This window comes from Schistocerca cancellata, chromosome 10 (assembly GCF_023864275.1).
Source record: "Schistocerca cancellata isolate TAMUIC-IGC-003103 chromosome 10, iqSchCanc2.1, whole genome shotgun sequence".
In the NCBI taxonomy this organism is placed as follows: Eukaryota; Metazoa; Arthropoda; class Insecta; order Orthoptera; family Acrididae; genus Schistocerca; species Schistocerca cancellata.
In genome coordinates, this window is record NC_064635.1 from 183,852,157 (window position 1) to 183,874,966 (window position 22,810).

Consider the following 22,810-nt stretch of genomic DNA (forward strand, 5'->3'; position numbering starts at 1 on the left):
AATTGCATCGGGAATCAATAGAAAATTCACAATGCCCATTTATATTGACGAGAGTAACGTTTCGGGTAGGCTGCTTTTTGGCTCTTCCCTGAGGGATCAGTGTTAGTCTCCGATGCACCAGAGCAGGTTTACTGTATTCCTTCGACGATCATATTGACGATGAAACACAGAAATTGCATCGGGAATCAATACAAAATTCACAATACCGATTTATATTGACGAGAGTAACGTTTCGGGCAGTCTGGTTTTTCGGTTCTTCCCTGGGGGCTCAGTGTTAGACTCCGATGCACCACAGCAGGTTTACTGTATTCCTTCGACCATCACATTGACGATGAAACAGAGAAATTGCATCGGGAATCAATACAAAATTCACAATACCGATTTATATTGACGAGAGTAACGTTTCGGGCAGTCTGGTTTTTCGGTTCTTCCCTGGGGGCTCAGTGTTAGACTCCGATGCACCACAGCAGGTTTACTGTATTCCTTCGACCATCACATTGACGATGAAACAGAGAAATTGCATCGGGAATCAATACAAAATTCACAATACCGATTTATATTGACGAGAGTAACGTTTCGGGCAGTCTGGTTCTTTTGTTCTTCCCTGGGGCTCAGTGTTAGACTCCGATGCACCACAGCAGGTTTACTGTATTCCTTCGACCATCACATTGACGGTGAAACAGAGAAATTGCATCGGGAATCAATACAAATTTCACAATACCGATTTATATTGACGAGAGTAACGTTTCGGGCAGTCTGGTTTTTCGGTTCTTCCCTGGGGGCTCAGTGTTAGACTCCGCTGCAGCAAAGCAGGTTCACTGAATCCCTTCGACCATCACATTGACGATGAAACACAGAAATTACATCGGGAATCAATAGAAAATTCACAATGCCGATTTATATTGACGAGAGTAACGTTTCGGGTAGGCTGCTTTTTGGCTCTTCCCTGAGGGATCAGTGTTAGACTCCGATGCACCAGAGCAGGTTTACTGTATTCCTTCGACGATCATATTGACGATGAAACACAGAAATTGCATCGGGAATCAATACAAAATTCACAATACCGATTTATATTGACGAGAGTAACGTTTCGGGCAGTCTGGTTTTTCGGTTCTTCCCTGGGGGCTCAGTGTTAGACTCCGATGCACCACAGCAGGTTTACTGTATTCCTTCGACCATCACATTGACGATGAAACAGAGAAATTGCATCGGGAATCAATACAAAATTCACAATACCGATTTATATTGACGAGAGTAACGTTTCGGGCAGTCTGGTTTTTTGGTTCTTCCCTGGGGGCTCAGTGTTAGACTCCGATGCAGCAAAGCAGGTTCACTGAATCCCTTCGACCATCACATTGACGATGAAACACAGAAATTGCATCCGCATTCAATACAAAATTCACAATACCGATTTATATTGACGAGAGTAACGTTTCGGGGAGTCTGTTTTTTGGCTCTTCACTGGGGGCTCAGTGTTAGACTCCGATGCACCACAGCAGGTTTACTGTATCCCATCGACCATAATATTGAAGATGAAACACAGAAATTACATCGGGAATCAATACAAAATTCACAATGCCGATTTATATTGACGAGAGTAACGTTTCGGGTAGGCTGCTTTTTGGCTCTTCCCTGAGGGATCAGTGTTAGACTCCGATGCACCACAGCAAGTTTACTGTATCCCTTCGACGATCATATTGAAGATGAAACACAGAAATTGCAACGGGAATCAATACAAAATTCACAATACCGATTTATATTGACGAGAGTAACGTTTTGGGCAGTCTGGTTATTTGGTTCTTCCCTGGGGGCTCAGTGTTAGACTCCGATGCACCACAGCAGGTTTACTGTATCCCTTCGACGATCATATTGAAGATGAAACAGAGAAATTGCATCGGGAATCAATACAAAATTCACAATACCGATTTATATTGACGAGAGTAACGTTTCGGGCAGTCTGGTTTTTCGGTTCTTCCCTGGGGGCTCAGTGTTAGACTCCGATGCACCACAGCAGGTTTACTGTATTCCTTCGACCATCACATTGACGATGAAACACAGAAATTGCATCGGGATTCAATACCAAATTCACAATACCGATTTATATTGACGAGAGTAACGGTTCGGGGAGTCTGTATTTAGGCTCTTCCCTGGGGGCTCAGTGTTAGACTCCGATGCACCACAGCAGGTTTACTGTATCTCTTCGACCATCACATTGACGAAGAAACAGAGAAATTGCATCGGGAATCAATACCAAATTCACTATACCGGTATATATTGACGAGAGTAACGTTTCGGGGAGTCTTTCTTGTGGCTCTTCCCTCGGGGCTCAGTGTAAGACTCCGATGCACCACAGCAGGTTTACTGTATCCCTTCGACGATAATATTGAAGATGAAACACAGAAATTGCATCGGGAATCAATACAAAATTCACAATACCGGTTTATATTGACGAGAGTAACGTTTCGGGCAGTCTGGTTTTTTGGTTCTTCCCTGGGGGCTCAGTGTTAGACTCCGATGCACCATAGCAGGTTTACTGTATCCCTTAGACGATCATATTGAAGATGAAACACAGAAAGTGCATCGGGAATCAATACAAAATACACAATATCGAATTATATTGACGAGAGTAACGTTTCGGGCAATCTGGTTTTTTGGTTCTTCCCTGGGGGCTCAGTGTTAGACTCCGTTGCAGCAAAGCAGGTTCACTGAATCCCTTCGACCATCACATTGACGATGAAACACAGAAATTACATCGGGAATCAATACAAAATTCACAATGCCGATTTATATTGACGAGAGTAACGTTTCGGGTAGGCTGCATTTGGCTCTTCCCTGAGGGATCAGTGTTAGACTCCGATGCACCACGGCAGGTTTACTGTATCCCTTCGACGATCATATTGAAGATGAAACACAGAAATTGCATCGGGAATCAATACAAAATTCACAATACCGATTTATATTGACGAGAGTAACGTTTTGGGCAGTCTGGTTATTTGGTTCTTCCCTGGGGCTCAGTGTTAGACTCCGATGCACCACAGCAGGTTTACTGTATTCCTTCGAACATCACATTGACGATGAAACAAAGAAATTGCATCGGGAATAAATACAAAATTCACAATACCGATTTATATTGACGAGAGTAACGTTTCGGGCAGTCTGGTTCTTTTGTTCTCCCTGGGGCTCAGTGTTAGACTCCGAAGCACCACAGCAGGTTTACTGTATCCTTTCGACCATCATATTGACGTTGAAACACAGAAATTGCATCGGGAATCAATAGAAAATTCACAATGCCCATTTATATTGACGAGAGTAACGTTTCGGGTAGGCTGCTTTTTGGCTCTTCCCTGAGGGATCAGTGTTAGTCTCCGATGCACCAGAGCAGGTTTACTGTATTCCTTCGACGATCATATTGACGATGAAACACAGAAATTGCATCGGGAATCAATACAAAATTCACAATACCGATTTATATTGACGAGAGTAACGTTTTGGGCAGTCTGGTTTTTCGGTTCTTCCCTGGGGGCTCAGTTTTAGACTCCGATGCACCACAGCAGGTTTACTGTATTCCTTCGACCATCACATTGACGATGAAACAGAGAAATTGCATCGGGAATCAATACAAAATTCACAATACCGATTTATATTGACGAGAGTAACGTTTCGGGCAGTCTGGTTTTTCGGTTCTTCCCTGGGGGCTCAGTGTTAGACTCCGATGCACCACAGCAGGTTTACTGTATTCCTTCGACCATCACATTGACGATGAAACAGAGAAATTGCATCGGGAATCAATACAAAATTCACAATACCGATTTATATTGACGAGAGTAACGTTTCGGGCAGTCTGGTTCTTTTGTTCTTCCCTGGGGCTCAGTGTTAGACTCCGATGCACCACAGCAGGTTTACTGTATTCCTTCGACCATCACATTGACGGTGAAACAGAGAAATTGCATCGGGAATCAATACAAAATTCACAATACCGATTTATATTGACGAGAGTAACGTTTCGGGCAGTCTGGTTTTTCGGTTCTTCCCTGGGGGCTCAGTGTTAGACTCCGATGCAGCAAAGCAGGTTCACTGAATCCCTTCGACCATCACAATGACGATGAAACACAGAAATTACATCGGGAATCAATACCAAATTCACAATACCGATTTATATTGACGAGAGTAACGTTTCGGAGTGTCTGTTTTTTAACTCTTCCCTGGGGGCTCAGTGTTAGATTCCAATGCACCACAGCAGGTTTACCGTATCCCTTCGACCATCACATTGACGAAGAAACAGAGAAATTGCATCGGGAATCAATACCAAATTCACAATACCGATTTATATTGACGAGAGTAACGTTTCGGGGAGTCTGTTTTTTGGCTCTTCCCTGGGGGCTCAGTGTTAGACTCCGATGCACCACAGCAGGTTTACTGTATCCCTTCGACCATCATATTGAAGATGAAACACAGAAATTGCATCGGGATTCAATACAAAATTCACAATGCCTATTTATATTGACGAGAGTAACGTTTCGGGTAGGCTGCTTTTTGGCTCTTCCCTGAGGGATCAGTGTTAGACTCCGATGCACCACAGCAGGTTTACTGTATCCCTTCGACGATAATATTGAAGATGAAACACAGAAATTGCATCGGGAATCAGTACAAAATTCACAATACCGATTTATATTGGCGAGAGTAACGTTTGGGGCAATCTGGTTTTTTGGTTCTTCCCTGGGGGCTCAGTGTTAGACTCCGATGCACCACAGCAGGTTTACTGTATCCCTTCGACGATCATATTGAAGATGAAACACAGAAATTGCATCGGGAATCAATACAAAATTCACAATACCGATTTATATTGACGAGAGTAACGTTTCGGGCAGTCTGGTTCTTTTGTTCTCCCTGGGGCTCAGTGTTAGACTCCGATGCACCACAGCAGGTTTACTGTATTCCTTCGACCATCACATTGACGATGAAACAGAGAAATTTTATCGGGAGTCAATACAAAATTCACAATACCGATTTATATTGACGAGAGAAACGTTTCGGGCAGTCTGGTTTTTCGGTTCTTCCCTGGGGGCTCAGTGTTAGACTCCGATGCACCACAGCAGGTTTACTGTATTCCTTCGACCATCACATTGACGATGAAACAGAGAAATTGCATCGGGAATCAATACAAAATTCACAATACCGATTTATATTGACGAGAGTAACGCTTCGGGCAATCTGGTTCTTTGGTTCTTCCCTGGGGGCTCAGTGTTAGACTCCGTTGCAGCAAAGCAGGTTCACTGAATCCCTTCGACCATCACATTGACGATGAAACACAGAAATTACATCGGGATGCAATACAAAATTCACAATGCCGATTTATATTGACGAGAGTAACGTTTCGGGTAGGCTGCTTTTTGGCTCTTCCCTGAGGGATCAGTGTTAGACTCCGATGCACCACAGCAGGTTTACTGTATCCCTTCGACGATCATATTGAAGATGAAACACTGAAATTGCATCGGGAATCAATACAAAATTCACAATACCGATTTATATTGACGAGAGTAACGTTTTGGGCAGTCTGGTTATTTGGTTCTTCCCTGGGGGCTCAGTGTTAGACTCCGATGCACCACAGCAGGTTTACTGTATCCCTTCGACGATCATATTGAAGATGAAACAGAGAAATTGCATCGGGAATCAATACAAAATTCACAATACCGATTTATATTGACGAGAGTAACGTTTCGGGCAGTCTGGTTTTTCGGTTCTTCCCTGGGGTCTCAGTGTTAGACTCCGATACACCACAGCAGGTTTACTGTATTCCTTCGACCATCACATTGACGATGAAACAGAGAAATTGCATCGGGAATCAATACAAAATTCACAATACCGATTTATATTGACGAGAGTAACGTTTCGGGGAGTCTGTTTTTTGGCTCTTCACTGGGGGCTCAGTGTTAGACTCCGATGCACCACAGCAGGTTTACTGTATCCCATCGACCATAATATTGAAGATGAAACACAGAAATTGCATCGGGAATCAATACAAAATTCACAATACCGATTTATATTGACGAGAGTAACGTTTCGGGCAGTCTGGTTTTTTGGTTCTTCCCTGGGGGCTCAGAGCTAGACTCCGATGCACCACAGCAGGTTTACTGTATCCCTTTGACGATCATATTGAAGATGAAACACAGAAATTGCATCGGGAATCAATACAAAATTCACAATATCGATTTATATTGACGAGAGTAACGTTTCGGGCAATCTGGTTCTTTGGTTCTTCCCTGGGGGCTCAGTGTTAGACTCCGTTGCAGCAAAGCAGGTTCACTGAATCCCTTCGACCATCACATTGACGATGAAACACAGAAATTACATCGGGAATCAATACAAAATTCACAATGCCGATTTATATTGACGAGAGTAACGTTTCGGGTAGGCTGCTTTTTGGCTCTTCCCTGAGGGATCAGTGTTAGACTCCGATGCACCACAGCAAGTTTACTGTATCCCTTCGACGATCATATTGAAGATGAAACACAGAAATTGCATCGGGAATCAATTCAAAATTCACAATACCGATTTATATTGACGAGAGTAACGTTTGGGGCAGTCTGGTTATTTGGTTCTTCCCTGGGGGCTCAGTGTTAGACTCCGATGCACCACAGCAGGTTTACTGTATCCCTTCGACGATCATATTGAAGATGAAACAGAGAAATTGCATCGGGAATCAATACAAAATTCACAATACCAATTTATATTGACGAGAGTAACGTTTCGGGCAGTCTGGTTCTTCGGTTCTTCCCTGGGGGCTCAGTGTTAGACTCCGATGCACCACAGCAGGTTTACTGTATTCCTTCGACCATCACATTGACGATGAAACAGAGAAATTGCATCGGGAATCAATACAAAATTCACAATACCGATTTATATTGACGAGAGTAACGTTTCGGGCAGTCTGGCTTTTTGGTTCTTCCCTGGGGGCTCAGTGTTAGACTCCGATGCAGCAAAGCAGGTTCACTGAATCCCTTCGACCATCACATTGACGATGAAACACAGAAATTACATCTGGAATGAATACCAAATTCACAATACCGATTTATATTGACGAGAGTAACGTTTCGGAGTATCTGTTTTTTAACTCTTCCCTGGGGGCTCAGTGTTAGACTCCGATGCACCACAGCAGGTTTACTGTATCCCTTCGACCATCATATTGACGATGAAACACAGAAATTGCATCGGGAATCAATACCAAATTCACAATACCGATTTATATTGACGAGAGTAACGGTTCGGGGAGTCTGTATTTAGGCTCTTCCCTGGGGGCTCAGTGTTAGACTCCGATGCACCACAGCAGGTTTACTGTATCCCTTCGACCATCACATTGACGAAGAAACAGAGAAATAGCATCGGGAATCAATACCAAATTCAAAATACCGATTTATATTGACGAGAGTAACGTTTCGGGGAGTCTTTTTTTGGCTCTTCCCTCGGGGCTCAGTGTAAGACTCCGATGCACCACAGCAGGTTTACTGTATCCCTTCGACGATAATATTGAAGATGAAACACAGAAATTGCATCTGGAATCAATACAAAATTCACAATACCGGTTTATTTTGACGAGAGTAACGTTTCGGGCAGTCTGGTTTTTTGGTTCTTCCCTGGGGGCTCAGTGTTAGACTCCGATGCACCATAGCAGGTTTACTGTATCCCTTAGACGATCATATTGAAGATGAAACACAGAAAGTGCATCGGGAATCAATACAAAATTCACAATATCGAATTATATTGACGAGAGTAATGTTTCGGGCAATCTGGTTTTTTGGTTCTTCCCTGGGGGCTCAGTGTTAGACTCCGTTGCAGCAAAGCAGGTTCACTGAATCCCTTCGACCATCACATTGACGATGAAACACAGAAATTACATCGGGAATCAATACAAAATTCACAATGCCGATTTATATTGACGAGAGTAACGTTTCGGGTAGGCTGCATTTGGCTCTTCCCTGAGGGATCAGTGTTAGACTCCGATGCACCACAGCAGGTTTACTGTATCCCTTCGACGATCATATTGAAGATGAAACACAGAAATTGCATCGGGAATCAATACAAAATTCACAATACCGATTTATATTGACGAGAGTAACGTTTTGGGCAGTCTGGTTATTTGGTTCTTCCCTGGGGGCTCAGTGTTAGACTCCGATGCACCACAGCAGGTTTACTGTATTCCTTCGAACATCACATTGACGATGAAACAGAGAAATTGCATCTGGAATCAATACAAAATTCACAATACCGATTTATATTGACGAGAGTAACGTTTCGGGCAGTCTGGTTCTTTTGTTCTTCCCTGGGGCTCAGTGTTAGACTCCGATGCACCACAGCAGGTTTACTGTATCCCTTCGGCCATCATATTGACGTTGAAACACAGAAATTGCATCGGGAATCAATAGAAAATTCACAATGCCGATTTATATTGACGAGAGTAACGTTTCGGGTAGGCTGCTTTTTGGTTCTTCCCTGGGGGCTCAGTGCTAGACTCCGATGCACCACAGCAGGTTTACTGTATCCCTTCGACGATCATATTGAAGATGAAACACAGAAATTGCATCGGGAATCAATACAAAATTCACAATATCGATTTATATTGACGAGAGTAACGTTTCGGGCAATCTGGTTCTTTGGTTCTTCCCTGGGGGCTCAGTGTTAGACTCCGTTGCAGCAAAGCAGGTTCACAGAATCCCTTCGACCATCACATTGACGATGAAACACAGAAATTACATCGGGAATCAATACAAAATTCACAATGCCGATTTATATTGACGAGAGTAACGTTTCGGGTAGGCTGCATTTGGCTCTTCCCTGAGGGATCAGTGTTAGACTCCGATGCACCACAGCAAGTTTACTGTATTCCTTCGACGATTATATTGAAGATGAAACACAGAAATTGCATCGGGAATCAATACAAAATTCACAATACCGATTTATATTGACGAGAGTAACGTTTGGGGCAGTCTGGTTATTTGGTTCTTCCCTGGGGGCTCAGTGTTATATTCCGATGCACCACAGCAGGTTTACTGTATCCCTTCGACGATCATATTGAAGATGAAACAGAGAAATTGCATCGGGAATCAATACAAAATTCACAATACCGATTTATATTGACGAGAGTAACGTTTCGGGCAGTCTGGTTCTTCGGTTCTTCCCTAGGGGCTCAGTGTTAGACTCCGATGCACCACAGCAGGTTTACTGTATTCCTTCGACCATCACATTGACGATGAAACAGAGATATTGCATCGGGAATCAATACAAAATTCACAATACCGATTTATATTGACGAGAGTAACGTTTCGGGCAGTCTGGCTTTTTGGTTCTTCCCTGGGGGCTCAGTGTTAGACTCCGATGCAGCAAAGCAGGTTCACTGAATCCCTTCGACCATCACATTGACGATGAAACACAGAAATTACATCTGGAATGAATACCAAATTCACAATACCGATTTATATTGACGAGAGTAACGTTTCGGAGTATCTGTTTTTTAACTCTTCCCTGGGGGCTCAGTGTTAGACTCCGATGCACCACAGCAGGTTTACTGTATCCCTTCGACCATCATATTGACGATGAAACACAGAAATTGCATCGGGAATCAATACCAAATTCACAATACCGATTTATATTGACGAGAGTAACGGTTCGGGGAGTCTGTATTTAGGCTCTTCCCTGGGGGCTCAATGTTAGACTCCGATGCACCACAGCAGGTTTACTGTATCCCTTCGACCATCACATTGACGAAGAAACAGAGAAATTGCATCGGGAATCAATACCAAATTCAAAATACCGATTTATATTGACGAGAGTAACGTTTCGGGGAGTCTTTCTTTTGGCTCTTCCCTCGGGGCTCAGTGTAAGACTCCGATGCACCACAGCAGGTTTACTGTATCCCTTCGACGATAATATTGAAGATGAAACACAGAAATTGCATCGGGAATCAATACAAAATTCATAATACCGGTTTATTTTGACGAGATTAACGTTTCGGGCAGTCTGGTTTTTTGGTTCTTCCCTGGGGGCTCAGTGTTAGACTCCGATGCACCATAGCAGGTTTACTGTATCCCTTAGACGATCATATTGAAGATGAAACACAGAAAGTGCATCGGGAATCAATACAAAATTCACAATATCGAATTATATTGACGAGAGTAACGTTTCGGGCAATCTGGTTTTTTGGTTCTTCCCTGGGGGCTCAGTGTTAGACTCCGTTGCAGCAAAGCAGGTTCACTGAATCCCTTCGACCATCACATTGACGATGAAACACAGAAATTACATCGGGAATCAATACAAAATTCACAATGCCGATTTATATTGACGAGAGTAACGTTTCGGGTAGGCTGCATTTGGCTCTTCCCTGAGGGATCAGTGTTAGACTCCGATGCACCACAGCAGGTTTACTGTATCCCTTCGACGATCATATTGAAGATGAAACACACAAATTGCATCGGGAATCAATACAAAATTCACAATACCGATTTATATTGACGAGAGTAACGTTTTGGGTAGTCTGGTTATTTGGTTCTTCCCTGGGGGCTCAGTGTTAGACTCCGATGCGCCACAGCAGGTTTACTGTATTCCTTCGAACATCACATTGACGATGAAACAGAGAAATTGCATCGGGAATCAATACGAAATTCACAATACCGATTTATATTGACGAGAGTAACGTTTCGGGCAGTCTGGTTCGTTTGTTCTTCCCTGGGGCTCAGTGTTAGACTCCGATGCACCACAGCAGGTTTACTGTATCCCTTCGACCATCATATTGACGTTGAAACACAGAAATTGCATCGGGAATCAATAGAAAATTCACAATGCCGATTTATATTGACGAGAGTAACGTTTCGGGTAGGCTGCTTTTTGGCTCTTCCCTGAGGGATCAGTGTTAGACTCCGATGCACCAGAGCAGGTTTACTGTATTCCTTCGGCGATCATATTGACGATGAAACACAGAAATTGCATCGGGAATCAATACAAAATTCACAATACCGATTTATATTGACGAGAGTAACGTTTCGGGCAGTCTGGTTTTTCGGTTCTTCCCTGGGGACTCAGTGTTAGACTCCGATGAACACAGCAGGTTTACTGTATTCCTTCGACCATCACATTGACGATGAAACAGAGAAATTGCATCGGGAATCAATACAAAATTCACAATACCGATTTATATTGACGAGAGTAACGTTTCGGGCAGTCTGGTTTTTTGGTTCTTCCCTGGGGGCTCAGTGTTAGACTCCGATGCAGCAAAGCAGGTTCACTGAATCCCTTCGACCATCACATTGACGATGAAACACAGAAATTGCATCCGGATTCAATACAAAATTCACAATACCGATTTATATTGACGAGAGTAACGTTTCGGGGAGTCTGTTTTTTGGCTCTTCACTGGGGGCTCAGTGTTAGACTCCGATGCACCACAGCAGGTTTACTGTATCCCATCGACCATAATATTGAAGATGAAACACAGAAACTACATCGGGAATCAATACAAAATTCACAATGCAGATTTATATTGACGAGAGTAACGTTTCGGGTAGGCTGCTCTTTGGCTCTTCCCTGAGGGATCAGTGTTAGACTCCGATGCACCACAGCAAGTTTACTGTATCCCTTCGACGATCATATTGAAGATGAAACACAGAAATTGCATCGGGAATCAATACAAAATTCACAATACCGATTTATATTGACGAGAGTAACGTTTCGGGCAGTCTGGTTTTTCGGTTCTTCCCTGGGGTCTCAGTGTTAGACTCCGATGCACCACAGCAGGTTTACTGTATTCCTTCGACCATCACATTGACGATGAAAAAGAGAAATTGCATCGGGAATCAATACAAAATTCACAATACCGATTTATATTGACGAGAGTAACGTTTCGGGGAGTCTGTTTTTTGGCTCTTCACTGGGGGCTCAGTGTTAGACTCCGATGCACCACAGCAGGTTTACTGTATCCCATCGACCATAATATTGAAGATGAAACACAGAAATTGCATCGGGAATCAATACAAAATTCACAATACCGATTTATATTGACGAGAGTAACGTTTCGGGCAGTCTGGTTTTTTGGTTCTTCCCTGGGGGCTCAGTGCTAGACTCCGATGCACCACAGCAGGTTTACTGTATCCCTTCGACGATCATATTGAAGATGAAACACAGAAATTGCATCGGGAATCAATACAAAATTCACAATATCGATTTATATTGACGAGAGTAACGTTTCGGGCAATCTGGTTCTTTGGTTCTTCCCTGGGGGCTCAGTGTTAGACTCCGTTGCAGCAAAGCAGGTTCACTGAATCCCTTCGACCATCACATTGACGATGAAACACAGAAATTACATCGGGAATCAATACAAAATTCACAATGCCGATTTATATTGACGAGAGTAACGTTTCGGGTAGGCTGCTTTTTGGCTCTTCCCTGAGGGATCAGTGTTAGACTCCGATGCACCACAGCAAGTTTACTGTATCCCTTCGACGATCATATTGAAGATGAAACACAGAAATTGCATCGGGAATCAATACAAAATTCACAATACCGATTTATATTGACGAGAGTAACGTTTGGGGCAGTCTGGTTATTTGGTTCTTCCCTGGGGGCTCAGTGTTAGACTCCGATGCACCACAGCAGGTTTACTGTATCCCTTCGACGATCATATTGAAGATGAAACAGAGAAATTGCATCGGGAATCAATACAAAATTCACAATACCGATTTATATTGACGAGAGTAACGTTTCGGGCAGTCTGGTTCTTCGGTTCTTCCCTGGGGGCTCAGTGTTAGACTCCGATGCACCACAGCAGGTTTACTGTATTCCTTCGACCATCACATTGACGATGAAACAGAGAAATTGCATCGGGAATCAATACAAAATTCACAATACCGATTTATATTGACGAGAGTAACGTTTCGGGCAGTCTGGCTTTTTGGTTCTTCCCTGGGGGCTCAGTGTTAGACTCCGATGCAGCAAAGCAGGTTCACTGAATCCCTTCGACCATCACATTGACGATGAAACACAGAAATTACATCTGGAATGAATACCAAATTCACAATACCGATTTATATTGACGAGAGTAACGTTTCGGAGTATCTGTTTTTTAACTCTTCCCTGGGGGCTCAGTGTTAGACTCCGATGCACCACAGCAGGTTTACTGTATCCCTTCGACCATCATATTGACGATGAAACACAGAAATTGCATCGGGAATCAATACCAAATTCACAATACCGATTTATATTGACGAGAGTAACGGTTCGGGGAGTCTGTATTTAGGCTCTTCCCTGGGGGCTCAGTGTTAGACTCCGATGCACCACAGCAGGTTTACTGTATCCCTTCGACCATCACATTGACGAAGAAACAGAGAAATAGCATCGGGAATCAATACCAAATTCAAAATACCGATTTATATTGACGAGAGTAACGTTTCGGGGAGTCTTTCTTTTGGCTCTTCCCTCGGGGCTCAGTGTAAGACTCCGATACACCACAGCAGGTTTACTGTATCCCTTCGACGATAATATTGAAGATGAAACACTGAAATTGCATCGGGAATCAATACAAAATTCACAATACCGGTTTATTTTGACGAGAGTAACGTTCGGGCAGTCTGGTTCTTTGGTTCTTCCCTGGGGGCTCAGTGTTAGACTCCGATGCACCATAGCAGGTTTACTGTATCCCTTAGACGATCATATTGAAGATGAAACACAGAAAGTGCATCGGGAATCAATACAAAATTCACAATATCGAATTATATTGACGAGAGTAACGTTTCGGGCAATCTGGTTTTTTGGTTCTTCCCTGGGGGCTCAGTGTTAGACTCCGTTGCAGCAAAGCTGGTTCACTGAATCCCTTCGACCATCACATTGACGATGAAACACAGAAATTACATCGGGAATCAATACAAAATTCACAATGCCGATTTATATTGACGAGAGTAACGTTTCGGGTAGGCTGCATTTGGCCCTTCCCTGAGGGATCAGTGTTAGACTCCGATGCACCACAGCAGGTTTACTGTATCCCTTCGACGATCATAATGAAGATGAAACACAGAAATTGCATCGGGAATCAATACAAAATTCACAATACCGATTTATATTGACGAGAATAACGTTTTGGGCAGTCTGGTTATTTGGTTCTTCCCTGGGGGCTCAGTGTTAGACTCCGATGCACCACAGCAGGTTTACTGTATTCCTTCGAACATCACATTGACGATGAAACAAAGAAATTGCATCGGGAATCAATACAAAATTCACAATACCGATTTATATTGACGAGAGTAACGTTTCGGGCAGTCTGGTTCTTTTGTTCTTCCCTGGGGCTCAGTGTTAGACTCCGATGCACCACAGCAGGTTTACTGTATCCCTTCGACCATCATATTGACGTTGAAACACAGAAATTGCATCGGGAATCAATAGAAAATTCACAATGCCGATTTATATTGACGAGAGTAACGTTTCGGGTAGGCTGCTTTTTGGTTCTTCCCTGGGGGCTCAGTGCTAGACTCCGATGCACCACAGCAGGTTTACTGTATCCCTTCGACGATCATATTGAAGATGAAACACAGAAATTGCATCGGGAATCAATACAAAATTCACAATATCGATTTATATTGACGAGAGTAACGTTTCGGGCAATCTGGTTCTTTTGTTCTTCCCTGGGGGCTCAGTGTTAGACTCCGTTGCAGCAAAGCAGGTTCACTGAATCCCTTCGACCATCACATTGACGATGAAACACAGAAATTACATCGGGAATCAATACAAAATTCACAATGCCGATTTATATTGACGAGAGTAACGTTTCGGGTAGGCTGCTTTTTGGCTCTTCCCTGAGGGATCAGTGTTAGACTCCGATGCACCACAGCAAGTTTACTGTATCCCTTCGACGATCATATTGAAGATGAAACACAGAAATTGCATCGGGAATCAATACAAAATTCACAATACCGATTTATATTGACGAGAGTAACGTTTGGGGCAGTCTGGTTATTTGGTTCTTCCCTGGGGGCTCAGTGTTATACTCCGATGCACCACAGCAGGTTTACTGTATCCCTTCGACGATCATATTGAAGATGAAACAGAGAAATTGCATCGGGAATCAATACAAAATTCACAATACCGATTTATATTGACGAGAGTAACGTTTCGGGCAGTCTGGTTCTTCGGTTCTTCCCTAGGGGCTCAGTGTTAGACTCCGATGCACCACAGCAGGTTTACTGTATTCCTTCGACCATCACATTGACGATGAAACAGAGAAATTGCATCGGGAATCAATACAAAATTCACAATACCGAATTATATTGACGAGAGTAACGTTTCGGGCAGTCTGGCTTTTTGGTTCTTCCCTGGGGGCTCAGTGTTAGACTCCGATGCAGCAAAGCAGGTTCACTGAATCCCTTCGACCATCACATTGACGATGAAACACAGAAATTACATCTGGAATGAATACCAAATTCACAATACCGATTTATATTGACGAGAGTAACGTTTCGGAGTATCTGTTATTTAACTCTTCCCTGGGGGCTCAGTGTTAGACTCCGATGCACCACAGCAGGTTTACTGTATCCCTTCGACCATCATATTGACGATGAAACACAGAAATAGCATCGGGAATCAATACCAAATTCACAATACCGATTTATATTGACGAGAGTGACGGTTCGGGGAGTCTGTATTTAGGCTCTTCCCTGGGGGCTCAGTGTTAGACTCCGATGCACCACAGCAGGTTTACTGTATCCCTTCGACCATCACATTGACGAAGAAACAGAGAAATTGCATCGGGAATCAATACCAAATTCAAAATACCGATTTATATTGACGAGAGTAACGTTTCGGGGAGTCTTTCTTTTGGCTCTTCCCTCGGGGCTCAGTGTAAGACTCCGATGCACCACAGCAGGTTTACTGTATCCCTTCGACGATAATATTGAAGATGAAACACAGAAATTACATCGGGAATCAATACAAAATTCACAATACCGGTTTATTTTGACGAGAGTAACGTTTCGGGCAGTCTGGTTTTTTGGTTCTTCCCTGGGGGCTCAGTGTTAGACTCCGATGCACCATAGCAGGTTTACTGTATCCCTTAGACGATCATATTGAAGATGAAACACAGAAAGTGCATCGGGAATCAATACAAAATTCACAATATCGAATTATATTGACGAGAGTAACGTTTCGGGCAATCTGGTTTTTTGGTTCTTCCCTGGGGGCTCAGTGTTAGACTCCGTTGCAGCAAAGCAGGTTCACTGAATCCCTTCGACCATCACATTGACGATGAAACACAGAAATTACATCGGGAATCAATACAAAATTCACAATGCCGATTTATATTGACGAGAGTAACGTTTCGGGTAGGCTGCATTTGGCTCTTTCCTGAGGGATCAGTGTTAGACTCCGATGCACCACAGCAGGTTTACTGTATCCCTTCGACGATCATATTGAAGATGAAACACAGAAATTGCATCGGGAATCAATACAAAATTCACAATACCGATTTATATTGACGAGAGTAACGTTTTGGGCAGTCTGGTTATTTGGTTCTTCCCTGGCGGCTCAGTGTTAGACTCCGATGCGCCACAGCAGGTTTACTGTATTCCTTCGAACATCACATTGACGATGAAACAGAGAAATTGCATCGGGAATCAATACAAAATTCACAATACCGATTTATATTGACGAGAGTAACGTTTCGGGCAGTCTGGTTCTTTTGTTCTTCCCTGGGGCTCAGTGTTAGACTCCGATGCACCACAGCAGGTTTACTGTATCCCTTCGACCATCATATTGACGTTGAAACACAGAAATTGCATCGGGAATCAATAGAAAATTCACAATGCCGATTTATATTGACGAGAGTAACGTTTCGGGTAGGCTGCTTTTTGGCTCTTCCCTGAGGGATCAGTGTTAGACTCCGATGCACCAGAGCAGGTTTACTGTTTTCCTTCGACGATCATATTGACGATGAAACACAGAAATTGCATCGGGAATCAATACAAAATTCACAATACCGATTTATATTGACGAGAGTAACGTTTCGGGCAGTCTGGTTTTTCGGTTCTTCCCTGGGGGCTCAGTGTTAGACTCCGATGCACCACAGCAGGTTTACTGTATTCCTTCGACCATCACATTGACGATGAAACAGAGAAATTGCATCGGGAATCAATACAAAATTCACAATACCGATTTATATTGACGAGAGTAACGTTTCGGGCAGTCTGGTTCTTTGGTTCTTCCCTGGGGGCTCAGTGTTAGACTCCGATGCAGCAAAGCAGGTTCACTGAATCCCTTCGACCATCACATTGACGATGAAACACAGAAATTGCATCCGGATTCAATACAAAATTCACAATACCGATTTATATTGGCGAGAGTAACGTTTCGGGGAGTCTGTTTTTTGGCTCTTCACTGGGGGCTCAGTGTTAGACTCCGATGCACCACAGCAGGTTTACTGTATCCCATCGACCATAATATTGAAGATGAAACACAGAAATTACATCGGGAATCAATACAAAATTCACAATGCCGATTTATATTGACGAGAGTAACGTTTCGGGTAGGCTGCTTTTTGGCTCTTCCCTGAGGGATCAGTGTTAGACTCCGATGCACCACAGCAAGTTTACTGTATCCCTTCGACGATCATATTGAAGATGAAACACAGAAATTGCATCGGGAATCAATACAAAATTCACAATACCGATTTATATTGACGAGAGTAACGTTTTGGGCAGTCTGGTTATTTGGTTCTTCCCTGGGGGCTCAGTGTTAGACTCCGATGCACCACAGCAGGTTTACTGTATCCCTTCGACGATCATATTGAAGATGAAACAGAGAAATTGCATCGGGAATCAATACAAAATTCACAATACCGATTTATATTGACGAGAGTAACGTTTCGGGCAGTCTGGTTTTTCGGTTCTTCCCTGGGGGCTCAGTGTTAGACTCCGATGCACCACAGCAGGTTTACTGTATTCCTTCGACCATCACATTGACGATGAAACAGAGAAATTGCATCGGGAATCAATACAAAATTCACAATACCGATTTATATTGACGAGAGTAACGTTTCGGGCAGTCTGTTTTTTTGGTTCTTCCCTGGGGGCTCAGTGTTAGACTCCGATGCAGCAAAGCAGGTTCACTGAATCCCTTCGACCATCACATTGACGATGAAACACAGAAATTACATCTGGAATGAATACCAAATTCACAATACCGATTTATATTGACGAGAGTAACGTTTCGGAGTATCTGTTCTTTAACTCTTCCCTGGGGGCTCAGTGTTAGACTCCGATGCACCACAGCAGGTTTACTGTATCCCTTCGACCATCATATTGACGATGAAACACAGAAATTGCATCGGGATTCAATACCAAATTCACAATACCGATTTATATTGACGAGAGTAACGGTTCGGGGAGTCTGTATTTAGGCTGTTCCCTGGGGGCTCAGTGTTAGACTCCGATGCACCACAGCAGGTTTACTGTATCCCTTCGACCATCACATTGACGAAGAAACAGAGAAATTGCATCGGGAATCAATACCAAATTCACAATACCGATTTATATTGACGAGAGTAACGTTTCGGGGAGTCATTCTTTTGGCTCTTCCCTCGGGGCTCAGTGTAAGACTCCGATGCACCACAGCAGGTTTACTGTATCCCTTCGACGATAATATTGAAGATGAAACACAGAAATTGCATCGGGAATCAATACAAAATTCACAATACCGGTTTATATTGACGAGAGTAACGTTTCGGGCAGTCTGGTTTTTTGGTTCTTCCCTGGGGGCTCAGTGTTAGACTCCGATGCACCATAGCAGGTTTACTGTATCCCTTAGACGATCATATTGAAGATGAAACACAGAAAGTGCATCGGGAATCAATACAAAATTCACAATATCGAATTATATTGACGAGAGTAACGTTTCTGGCAATCTGGTTTTTTGGTTCTTCCCTGGGGGCTCAGTGTTAGACTCCGTTGCAGCAAAGCAGGTTCACTGAATCCCTTCGACCATCACATTGACGATGAAACACAGAAATTACATCGGGAATCAATACAAAATTCACAATGCCGATTTATATTGACGAGAGTAACGTTTCGGGTAGGCTGCATTTGGCTCTTCCCTGAGGGATCAGTGTTAGACTCCGATGCACCACAGCAGGTTTACTGTATCCCTTCGACGATCATATTGAAGATGAAACACAGAAATTGCATCGGGAATCAATACAAAATTCACAATACCGATTTATATTGACGAGAGTAACGTTTTGGGCAGTCTGGTTATTTGGTTCTTCCCTGGGGGCTCAGTGTTAGACTCCGATGCACCACAGCAGGTTTACTGTATTCCTTCGAACATCACATTGACGATGAAACAAAGAAATTGCATCGGGAATCAATACAAAATTCACAATACCGATTTATATTGACGAGAGTAACGTTTCGGGCAGTCTGGTTCTTTTGTTCTTCCCTGGAGCTCAGTGTTAGACTCCGATGCACCACAGCAGGTTTACTGTATCCCTTCGACCATCATATTGACGTTGAAACACAGAAATTGCATCGGGAATCAATAGAAAATTCACAATGCCCATTTATATTGACGAGAGTAACGTTTCGGGTAGGCTGCTTTTTGACTCTTCCCTGAGGGATCAGTGTTAGTCTCCGATGCACCAGAGCAGGATTACTGTATTCCTTCGACGATCATATTGACGATGAAACACAGAAATTGCATCGGGAATCAATACAAAATTCACAATACCGATTTATATTGACGAGAGTAACGTTTCGGGCAGTCTGGTCCTTTTGTTCTTCCCTGGAGCTCAGTGTTAGACTCCGATGCACCACAGCAGGTTTACTGTATCCCTTCGACCATCATATTGACGTTGAAACACAGAAATTGCATCGGGAATCAATAGAAAATTCACAATGCCCATTTATATTGACGAGAGTAACGTTTCGGGTAGGCTGCTTTTTGGCTCTTCCCTGAGGGATCAGTGTTAGTCTCCGATGCACCAGAGCAGGATTACTGTATTCCTTCGACGATGATATTGACGATGAAACACAGAAATTGCATCGGGAATCAATACAAAATTCACAATACCGATTTATATTGACGAGAGTAACGTTTCGGGCAGTCTGGTTTTTTGGTTCTTCCCTGGGGGCTCAGTGCTAGACTCCGATGCACCACAGCAGGTTTACTGTATCCCTTCGACGATCATATTGAAGATGAAACACAGAAATTGCATCGGGAATCAATACAAAATTCACAATATCGATTTATATTGACGAGAGTAACGTTTCGGGCAATCTGGTTCTTTGGTTCTTCCCTGGGGGCTCAGTGTTAGACTCCGTTGCAGCAAAGCAGGTTCACTGAATCCCTTCGACCATCACATTGACGATGAAACACAGAAATTACATCGGGAATCAATACAAAATTCACAATGCCGATTTATATTGACGAGAGTAACGTTTCGGGTAGGCTGCTTTTTGGCTCTTCCCTGAGGGATCAGTGTTAGACTCCGATGCACCACAGCAAGTTTACTGTATCCCTTCGACGATCATATTGAAGATGAAACACAGAAATTGCATCGGGAATCAATACAAAATTCACAATACCGATTTATATTGACGAGAGTAACGTTTCGGGCAGTCTGGCTTTTTGGTTCTTCCCTGGGGGCTCAGTGTTAGACTCCGATGCAGCAAAGCAGGTTCACTGAATCCCTTCGACCATCACATTGACGATGAAACACAGAAATTACATCTGGAATGAATACCAAATTCACAATACCGATTTATATTGACGAGAGTAACGTTTCGGAGTATCTGTTTTTTAACTCTTCCCTGGGGGCTCAGTGTTAGACTCCGATGCACCACAGCAGGTTTACTGTATCCCTTCGACCATCATATTGACGATGAAACACAGAAATTGCATCGGGAATCAATACCAAATTCACAATACCGATTTATATTGACGAGAGTAACGGTTCGGGGAGTCTGTATTTAGGCTCTTCCCTGGGGGCTCAGTGTTAGACTCCGATGCACCACAGCAGGTTTACTGTATCCCTTCGACCATCACATTGACGAAGAAACAGAGAAATAGCATCGGGAATCAATACCAAATTCAAAATACCGATTTATATTGACGAGAGTAACGTTTCGGGGAGTCTTTCTTTTGGCTCTTCCCTCGGGGCTCAGTGTAAGACTCCGATGCACCACAGCAGGTTTACTGTATCCCTTCGACGATAATATTGAAGATGAAACACAGAAATTGCATCGGGAATCAATACAAAATTCACAATACCGGTTTATTTTGACGAGAGTAACGTTTCGGGCAGTCTGGTTTTTTGGTTCTTCCCTGGGGGCTCAGTGTTAGACTCCGATGCACCATAGCAGGTTTACTGTATCCCTTAGACGATCATATTGAAGATGAAACACAGAAAGTGCATCGGGAATCAATACAAAATTCACAATATCGAATTATATTGACGAGAGTAACGTTTCGGGCAATCTGGTTTTTTGGTTCTTCCCTGGGGGCTCAGTGTTAGACTCCGTTGCAGCAAAGCAGGTTCACTGAATCCCTTCGACCATCACATTGACGATGAAACACAGAAATTACATCGGGAATCAATACAAAATTCACAATGCCGATTTATATTGACGAGAGTAACGTTTCGGGTAGGCTGCATTTGGCTCTTCCCTGAGGGATCAGTGTTAGACTCCGATGCACCACCGCAGGTTTACTGTATTCCTTCGAACATCACATTGACGATGAAACAAAGAAATTGCATCGGGAATCAATACAAAATTCACAATACCGATTTATATTGACGAGAGTAACGTTTCGGGCAGTCTGGTTCTTTTGTTCTTCCCTGGAGCTCAGTGTTAGACTCCGATGCACCACAGCAGGTTTACTGTATCCCTTCGACCATCATATTGACGTTGAAACACAGAAATTGCATCGGGAATCAATAGAAAATTCACAATGCCCATTTATATTGACGAGAGTAACGTTTCGGGTAGGCTGCTTTTTGACTCTTCCCTGAGGGATCAGTGTTAGTCTCCGATGCACCAGAGCAGGATTACTGTATTCCTTCGACGATCATATTGACGATGAAACACAGAAATTGCATCGGGAATCAATACAAAATTCACAATACCGATTTATATTGACGAGAGTAACGTTTCGGGCAGTCTGGTCCTTTTGTTCTTCCCTGGAGCTCAGTGTTAGACTCCGATGCACCACAGCAGGTTTACTGTATCCCTTCGACCATCATATTGACGTTGAAACACAGAAATTGCATCGGGAATCAATAGAAAATTCACAATGCCCATTTATATTGACGAGAGTAACGTTTCGGGTAGGCTGCTTTTTGGCTCTTCCCTGAGGGATCAGTGTTAGTCTCCGATGCACCAGAGCAGGATTACTGTATTCCTTCGACGATGATATTGACGATGAAACACAGAAATTGCATCGGGAATCAATACAAAATTCACAATACCGATTTATATTGACGAGAGTAACGTTTCGGGCAGTCTGGTTTTTTGGTTCTTCCCTGGGGGCTCAGTGCTAGACTCCGATGCACCACAGCAGGTTTACTGTATCCCTTCGACGATCATATTGAAGATGAAACACAGAAATTGCATCGGGAATCAATACAAAATTCACAATATCGATTTATATTGACGAGAGTAACGTTTCGGGCAATCTGGTTCTTTGGTTCTTCCCTGGGGGCTCAGTGTTAGACTCCGTTGCAGCAAAGCAGGTTCACTGAATCCCTTCGACCATCACATTGACGATGAAACACAGAAATTACATCGGGAAT